The sequence below is a fragment of the Numida meleagris genome, chromosome 1 (assembly GCF_002078875.1).
Source record: "Numida meleagris isolate 19003 breed g44 Domestic line chromosome 1, NumMel1.0, whole genome shotgun sequence".
Lineage (NCBI taxonomy): Eukaryota > Metazoa > Chordata > Aves > Galliformes > Numididae > Numida > Numida meleagris.
In genome coordinates, this window is record NC_034409.1 from 45,940,912 (window position 1) to 45,950,206 (window position 9,295).

Genomic DNA, 9,295 nt, shown 5'->3' on the forward strand with positions numbered 1-9,295 from the left:
GTGTACAGGTGATACATGAATCTAAGCCAGTTCTTAGCAGTTAGAAGGCTTTGAGTAAGTTGTTTCTCTCTTTCCTAGCTCATTATCTGAAAAGCATCCTAACAGCATGACACATCTCAGAGGCAGGCACACAAGGCACTAGTCACAGCACCTTTGCTCCCTTCCCTGGCTCTTGGTGCTGCTCCATCTTCCCTACAGCCACCGGGCTACAGTGGGTAACAGATGTTTCTCACCCTCACTCTTCTCAATGAATCCCATTTTTTTCATGAAAGGCCCCTCAGAATCAGTGCCTTTGCACAGTGTGGCAGAATGCAGAATGAAATCTCCCCAGCTTTGGTTGCTAACCCATCAGACAGATGCCCTTTCCTGCCGTGTATGCAGAGACCCAGCCCACATAAGGTCCCTGCAAATGGCCCTCAAGCTGGAAATAGCAGCTTCCTGGCTTTCTGCCCTCCCGGCTCAGGAGCAGCCAGCCACCTTCTCATCTTTCCCCCCAATGCTGCAGCTTGACAGGGAGCCAAGCAGCGCTAAGATCTGTCTGGGTGAGGCGGGCGCTGCCTGAAGCCCCTGCAGAGGTCAGCCTGGCCACAGTGTTACGGCTGCACACGGAAAGACTGAGGGCAGCTGTGAAAAGGCTGAGTGCAGGCAGCCCTGCTCGCAGTGGGCAGGGGCGGGCAAGGGAGAGGAACAAAAGGGACAGCTTATGTGCGCTGGTGGACACTGGGGCTGAGTGCTATTGTACAGCAGGGAAGATTTCCAAAGCTAAAAGTACTAGTGAAGAGAATCTGGCTGCTTGTCAGCGTGATTACTAGTTTGCCACAAGAGATTTTATTTGATTTCTATGATTCTAGGAAGGTATAAGCATTTCTTTAATGAAAACATTCTGTCACCACCTGTCAGAAATAAATTCAGGCAAAGAAAACAAGACAATATTGAACTAGAAGGCAGAATCTTGCAAAACACAAGAACTGATTCATCTTTCCCCATTCCTGCCCCCCCATCCTACTCCGGGCACCATGCCGAGAACAGACTAACTTAACCCGCCTGAGGATTTACATTAGATTGCCAGCCACTGCCAGCGATTCTAGACTCCACCATTCTCCATCACTGTATTTCTGTAAGAGACATACTGAATAAAAGTAACTTTATCTTTTTCTTTAATTATTTCAATTTCTGTAGTGTCTGTCAGCAGAGATGTCAAATACAAAAGACTTGACTACTTGCTTTCAGCTCTGGAAGTGGCATGCCAGCCAACTGAGATATAAATATGCATTTTTCTCCAAGCAAGCGCGAATTACCAGAGTATCAGGTAGGTAGATACACATCCTCGGTCACTAAAGCTGCAACCCTGCTTTTTAATATCTGAAAATGGTAGTTGAAAAAAACTCACCTGTTGTAGGGCTAAGTTAAAAAATCCTCTTGCATCACATATTAAAAGGAGGAGGGATACCTAATTATCTGACAGGAAAATATGCCTTCTACTATCAGCCAAAGCTGGGGACATTTCATTCTGCAGTGGGGTGGGGGTGAACACCTCTGCTGGGACCAAATCAAATAGCAAAAAACTTGGAAAACATGCCCTAATTCTTTCTTATTGAAGGTCAGAGGGAATCTGTTTCCTAAAAAGGTATCCCAGATCTATACAACCAGCACTGCTTTCAACAAAATAATATGAATTAGCCCTAAAATCAAACTTGTAGGAAGACAAGAATGAAGTGAATCTAAGTGGTAAAAAGCAGAGGAAGGAGGATCTATCTCTTCAGGCTTCTTTTATACATCAAAGAGCAAGGAAAAGGCCAAAAATCCTCTTTTAATTCTGAGCAAGTCAATACATATTATACATCCACTTGCAATCATTAACTCAAGTTGGCCAGTACCAAAGAACTGCCACTAGGGGATATTTCATTTTAAAACAGCTAATGGAGTTTTAATTGTGTTACCTGAAAATATATCTTGGCAAAAAGTAAGATAATTGAAATGTATTAAAAAGTGTGCTTGTTCGTATCTCCAGAAATAAGCAGAAAGAGAAAAAAAAGATGAAGAGAACATCTAATGGAACGGTTTTTAGTGCTTCTGAAAAAGACAGAGAACTACAGAAGGATTTGCCAATTCAATTAATGGCATGAGTAATGACATGTCCAAGATGAATAATAATAAAAAAGAAAAAAAATTAAACAGTTATTTTCAAAACAGTAGAATATCAGAATCACATTAGCAAGCATCATTACTACATTGCTGTTGGGAAAAATTACTTATTTTCCCCTTCTGGAAAAGATTTTGATTCTCCTCTATGAATAAAGAGCTTTAAGTCATTTTTCAACTGTATTTTCAGGGAAAATTCAGTATTTTCAGCAGAAATACATTTTCTGCGGGGTTTTATTTTTTTTAACATCAAAACTCTGTTTTCTATCAAAACATCTTTGACAAAAATAATGTGGGCTAGTGAGGCATTTTCTTTAAAATGGCTTCTGGCATTCAAGGTCAGGCTCCACTGTGTTAAACACGACAGCTGAAGATCAGTTGTTCAGAAGCAGGAAACCTGTGACCAAAGAGCTGGTGTCTTCATTTTATAGGTCCCAAATCTCCATGAGATCTGTCAGAGCATGGACAGATGTTGCAGCAGGGCAGGAAAGGTGAGTCCTGTCCATTTTTTTCACATTACAACTGGAGAATATCAAAGGTTTTGGAAAGCCTTACTTATTGTTCAAGGAGATAAAAGGTTTCTTCCTTGTGTACAAGACAGATCGTAGCAGAAAAAGAACAAACAAATTTGCCTAAAAATCACACATCAGGCCAACATCCCAGTGAGAAGAGCATACCTGCTGAGTCAATCCCAAACCCAATGCACTGAGCCACATACCTTGCATGGGGGGGTGATCGTTATAACAAGGACTTACAGACTGGTGCCACTTGTCCTCTACAGAGGGAAATCACCTTCTTGGATGGCATGGAAGAGATACATTGAATTCTTGGCATTGTTTGCGAAACATAGCTAAGGCCACAGAAAATGGTGCACAGAACAGAAAAGCGCTGCAGTTTCCAACTGAAAATCAATCAGTATCGGTTTAGAGAGGCTCACTGTTCACAGCAATCCTCTGGTCTGAAACACGTGGGATGTTTGGCCAAGAAGTCCTACCACAAAGCAGTAGCGTGCATCCGTAAAGTGAATATTACGATGCAAGGAGACCTCAGCTGCAATCAAACTACACAAAATTCAATATCAAATGATCCGGTCATTCTTGCAGCATTCCATACACAGATTTGCTCAATCACAGCTGAATTACTTTGAAGGGGGGTGTTAGTGATCGGTGTTCTCAGCAGAAACAGCAAGCAGTACTCTTGCCAGAGCAGGAGTCATTTCTTCTCTAAGAGGAAACAGGCAGCCGTGGAGGCAAAAACACAAACCATCAGTGCCAGCTTCTGCCATGTGTTACAGAGGCAGACTGAAAAAATCCATTTTTGCACTGTCTGTTAACTACTGCAGAAAAGATTGACAGGAAAACATAGTGATGTGTGGCTTGTTCATCAAAAACTCATACCCCAGTGAACCTATTAATTCTATTTATCTAGCCACTCGATCCAGCACAGCCATATCCCCAAGCAATGAAAACAAAAAACAAAAAAATCATTTTAAAGTTGCAGCTTTATCATTGGGCAGACCTGCAAACAACCTTTGTTAAAGGAGGCAAAACTCCCTTCCCCTATTCACAAGCAAAAAGGTGAATCAACACATCTGTGCCTTTTTTTTTCCATGTCTGCCTGGAGATTTTGTCATATATATTTTTTTTTAATTAGTTTTTTATTGTTTTCTCAGCAGATCAACATTCCAGCAGTAGAGAACGTACAGAGGAAGAGGTATTAACCGTCCTTTTCTGTATCTTTTGTGCTAAATTCTGCTTTGTCACAAGCTCAGAACATGAGGCCAGGGAAATCATGGTGAGGACAACCAATGGAAAAGCCTGGAAACAGTCACTCAGACCTCCACGCTCCTGAGCAGGAGTCAGGGCCAGGTCACTAACACGAGAAATGACTTTTTAAAAATCCTACTGCTTTTAGTTCAATGAAGTCAACATGCAGAAGAGATTTTAATCTTCCTCCATTTGCTCTCACACTGCTTCAGTCATAAGTTATGTGAACACTCTCAGCTTAGACTCATAAAACATTTCTCAGCTGACCTGCTTAGCCAAGCCTATGACTCTAACAGGTTCTGTATCTCACAAACTCAGGGAAGACAAGGCTCAGTTCTGTGGTGTTGGCCCGTATGGTGCGCGCTGGATCACGTTACATCCCTGCCTGTATCTTGGCTGAAAAAGTGGCCAGTGGCAGATGCTAAGGGAGGACTCTAAGCACAAAAAAAATCATGGAATAATGTTCTCCAGAAAACCTTCCAGCTGCTACGGATCTGCAGGCCAAGGGCTTTCTGAGCCTCTTTCTTGCCTCAAGTGCTTTTTGAGACAAGAATTTCTCAGTGCATGCAAGCATGTTCATATTTGCCTCATATACACTGCTGGCATGGATGGATCCCACTATTTATCAGTTGAGACACAGAAAAACACACACACAAAGGAAAAACAACAGCAGAAGCAGTGATGGGAAAACAGAACTCTTCAGCTAATAGGAGTACCTGAGGCAAAAGCTGGAAATCCTCTTATCTTTCGTGCTTTCAAACCAGCACCGGTATCCCACAGAAATCCTCACTCACGCACCTTGTGATCTTTTAGGCCCTTAAACTCCTCCAGGCAGCTGTATTTTCACTGGCAGAATTGCCAAAACCTAACAAAACCCACCCAGTGAGAGCCTGCCCAAGCTCTGGCAAAAAATCTCCATTGCCCATTTGTCCCATTTCTCTCCGCAGCCCAGTGGGAAGGCAGGAGACCTGTATTCAAATCCCCACTGCTGTGTGTGGAGCCAGAATTTACTCAGTACTCCCTCAATTCAGGATGGCCCATGTCTTATCCAGATAAACTGCCTACATGTTAGCTCAACTAGATCTACTGCTGAAGTAAGTTATCTGTTGTCATGCATTTAACTGGTAGCACATTTTATATTCCCTGAGGGCAACCAACATAGCAGAGCCTCTAAAATTGCTGAATAAAGAAAATCTCTTTGTTACCTCATCCCTGAAGTATAGTTTTTGGCTGACAGTGCTCTGAAGACAATCTCTGAGCAACTTAAAATACCAAAAGGGCACTTCCATCCCCGGCAGAGCTACAGTGCCACCCACTCCCCTTACCCCAGTATGTACAGTTCTGCACAACAAGTTGTAGAGAACAGACAAAGACAACTTGTTTAAAAATAAATCTTTCTTCCGGCTCGAATACGAGGTGATTACAGCTTACAGCAAGATGTAGCACTGTACCTGTCAAGATACGTATGTCCCTCCTAACTGCCTTATGAATTAAACAGAGCATTTCCAAGCAGGCAGTTTTCTTCCCCTCCTCATTTTTATCTATAAGTGTAACTACTGATTACTGAGAGTCAGAACATTAACAAATCCAAGAACATTAAATTACTTATAATAAAAACAGAAGTAACACACAATTTCATCTTCATTATACATTTTATTTAGACCAGCCTGGATTTTCAGTAAATTCTCAGTATAGTAATTTCTTCCTTTTGCTGTCTCCAGATACCGTTATAATTTCTTGTTGATGTGTTTGAGTTCTACTAATTTCCCATGGGTACATCTCGCCTGAAAAAATAGCTCCAGCAGAATTTGACATGTGAATTGGGCTTTCGTGCTCCCCAGTGAAGATGAGCAAGATGCACAGTGGTGAGAATAAAATCAGCCAGTGTGAATTTATATCTAATATGTACTTCAGTGATCTGCTGAAGGACTGTCTAGGCTGAATAAATTGCCTTCTATTATGGTAATGCATCTGGCAAAAGAAACTGAAAGAAACAAGTCTAAAGAGGTAAGAATGCTAAGGTTTGAAGAACTGGTTTTCCACTCATTGCTTAGGAATGTAGTCACTCCTCTCTTAACTTACCACCTTCCCACGCTGCCTAATAGACAGTGTCTCTATTAACAAAAATGCCAATCTATTTCATTTGAATGGTGGGGAGGGAGGGAAGTGTGTAAAAAGAGGAAAAAAAACTCAGGGTTTTTCTTCCTGCTTATATTTGCATTCCTGTTTTCATACTAATATGAAACTGAGTAAAACGTTGTCTTAATTTCAGCTGGGATGGAATTGTTTTCTTCAGAATGTCTGGTATGATGCTATATTTTGGTTCTAGGAGAAAAACAACGTTGATAACGCACCAATGTTTATAATTATTGCTAAGCAGTGTTGTACGGAGCCAAGGCTGCTCCAGTTTTCTCAGCTCTTACTAACAAAGGGCTGGGAGGGGACAGAATCAGGACAGCTGGCTTAAACTGGCCAAAGGGATATTCCACACCATATGGCATCACGCTGAAAGAGAGTTTTGAAGGGGTGGGACTTCATCTCGTTCTCTTCTGCTCACTGAGGGGCTAGCTCGGCATCAGTCATGGGTGGTGAGCCATATGACTATATATAGTCAAATATATGACTATATATACATATAGTCATAACTACTATCCTTTTCCTCTTCTCTATCTTATCTAATAGTTTTATCTCAATCCATGAGTTCTACTTTAGCATTTTTTTTTCCTCTCCCCCCTATCCCACTGACAAGGGGGGGAATGAGCTAACAACTGTGTGGTGCTCAGCTACCTGCCAGGTTAAACCACAAGAAAAGTGAAGGGCATATGGAAGAAAAAGAATCAGGTTTTTTCAACCACAATCAGATCAAGGGGACCAACCTCAGCTGATATTAGCTACAAATCCAGCTGTAGAACCTAGATACCATGTAATGGTGTTCTTAAAAATGTGTGTTCGTATAAGCATAAAGGATGTGGAAATGCCTATGTCACCTTTAACTATTTTGATCCACTTGAAGAGGAAGGAAAAGCAGCGTTGGCCAGGTGTTTCGCAAGTCTAAAAAGAGACACTGTAGAGACAGTAGAGGGGGACACATTCTCTGGAAAGAGGAGATTCCTGCAAAGCATCTCAAATAAGGCATTAGGAGAATTAGGAAACCTTGACCTCACTCAGAGGATTTTTCAACACTCCCTTCAGTTTCAGTATATGTAGCTGGAAGTAGCAGAATGAGGTGGGCAGCAGGCAGTGGTCTCAACTGCTCCCTAGCTGACGCACAGTGAGAGCTGTGTCAACTTGGTTCCAAGCTCAGCAGAAAGCCCTAAAACCAGAAGATCAGCAGTGTCGTGCTACTGCCTGTTCTTCTCCACGCTGTTCTCTCCTCCTAAACGCATAGCTCTGCACCACACACAGCACCACATCTCACTTAGCCTGAGCTACTCTGCTTTCCTCCACGGACCACAGCAAGAACTTGAGGAACACAAGGACGGTCCTCTGCCCAAGGCACTCCTCTGTGCTGGCAACCAGACTCTTCTTTATTGCTTCTTTATGAGCACAGACAGTGCTTGAAAACCTGATCTAAATGGAAGGTGTGAATTTAACACTGAGCTGTTGACCCATACTAAACCCAATGCAAGCATTTCAGCTTTGTATCTCAGTGGCCCAGTTCTCTCCAGCTTATTTTTGAAGTAATCAATTTTTGATGTAATCAATGAAGCATCAAGTGCATTTAGGGACAGCAAAGTCAGAGAGCTCCCAAATGTCAGCCTTTCAATTGTTACCATAAAAACAAGCAACGGAAAGAAGAATAAAAAAAAACAGGGGTTTTACCATTCCTTCCCAACAGATATAAAAGCAAAAAGAAGAAGCTAAATCACAGGTGAAGGACTCTCCTCTGGAACCACAGAGAATGAAGAGGAGACAAAACAGCCGACACGGAGGTTTCACACTTTGGATGAAGAGCCACAGCATGAAACTAATTTTATCTGCTGGATACCATGTGATTACAGATTTACTAAGACATGTGAAGGACCAGCTCCAGGAACTCAGTAAGAACGTTCTCCATTGAGATGCCTAAAACAAAAATGTGGATTCTTGGGCATTTGTGATCCAAAGTGAGGTCTATGATTGTTCTTCTTAGTTATTGCTACCTTTCCTAAAGGGACCCTCCCTCTCTCAGAAGGTTCCTTCTGCAGCCTTCATTAGCCCTGAGGTGTTCTCTAAGAATTAGGGATTACTATTTTTATCACTTCTGAGCCAAGCTTGCTTAGTGCAACTTCTCTTTGTACTGCGCTACTTCTGGTACAAAGGAGGAACGTAGCATGAGTGGCCTAGAATTCACACAGAGGTTATTCTGGAAAAGGCATGTCACTGAATGCGCAGCACAGAACAGGCTGCCAGGGCAGAGCAACCCTCAAAGTTAAAACCCTGGGCAGCCTGTGAATTAAGTATGCAAGTGAAACGTGGCTCAGATACCTTGTATCCACAATCCCCAGGTCATTTTGATTTTCCTACAGCACTAGGTCACAAATCTTGGTCATCTCTGCTCTTCTCCTGGTAGGCAAAGGAGCACGATAGGTGGAAGATGGCACAGTTACACGAGTCATTCTTGAGCTAATGCCTCTGCTCCACCATCAGCTCCCCGTTACAGCCAGTTCCTCCCAGCTGGTGGGAACCGGCCCAGGTCCACCTGGAACTAGAGACTTGGGAGGATTACGGACTACTGGGCTGGGAGCTGGAAGCTCTGTATGCACACTCTTTAGGTCAAGAAGAAGATTATGCAGCTCCACAGCAGCTCTGGTGCTGCCGCACAGCCCTCCTCCTCTCCGCTCAGACCTTCAGGGTATTTTTCTACAGCTTTCAGCAGCGCCAGTCACGGCAGCCTCGCGTTCACCCGCGCACACCACAAACATCGCCGCCGCCGCGTGGAACGCGGAGCTGTTCCGTTTGTTCAAGCCCGTTCCCGCGCGCGAAGCCGCAACGCGCTGATGTGCAGGAGCAACGGAGGTGGGCAGGGAGACGTTCCCCGCTCTCCACGCTCGAGCACGCGTGCCGCCGGGCCGCCTCACGCCGCCACCGGCCGCAGCGCGGGCATCCGCGGCACCTCCGGCCCGAGAGCGGCCCGCTCGGAGACGGCAAAGTTTTCCCCTCCGCACCATGGACAGCGCCGCGCCGCCCCACCCGGCAATGGGCAACACCGCCCCCCGCCCGCCCCCCCCCACACCCGGTTCCGCCGCTCCCTGCAACACAGCGCGGCCGCTGCTGCCGCCGGCACCGGCACCGGCACCGGCACCGGGAGCGGAGCCATGGCCGAGGGCGAGGACCTGCAGACCTTCACCTCCATCATGGACGCGCTCGTCCGCATCAGCGTGAGCGGCGGCGGCGGAGCCGGGGAG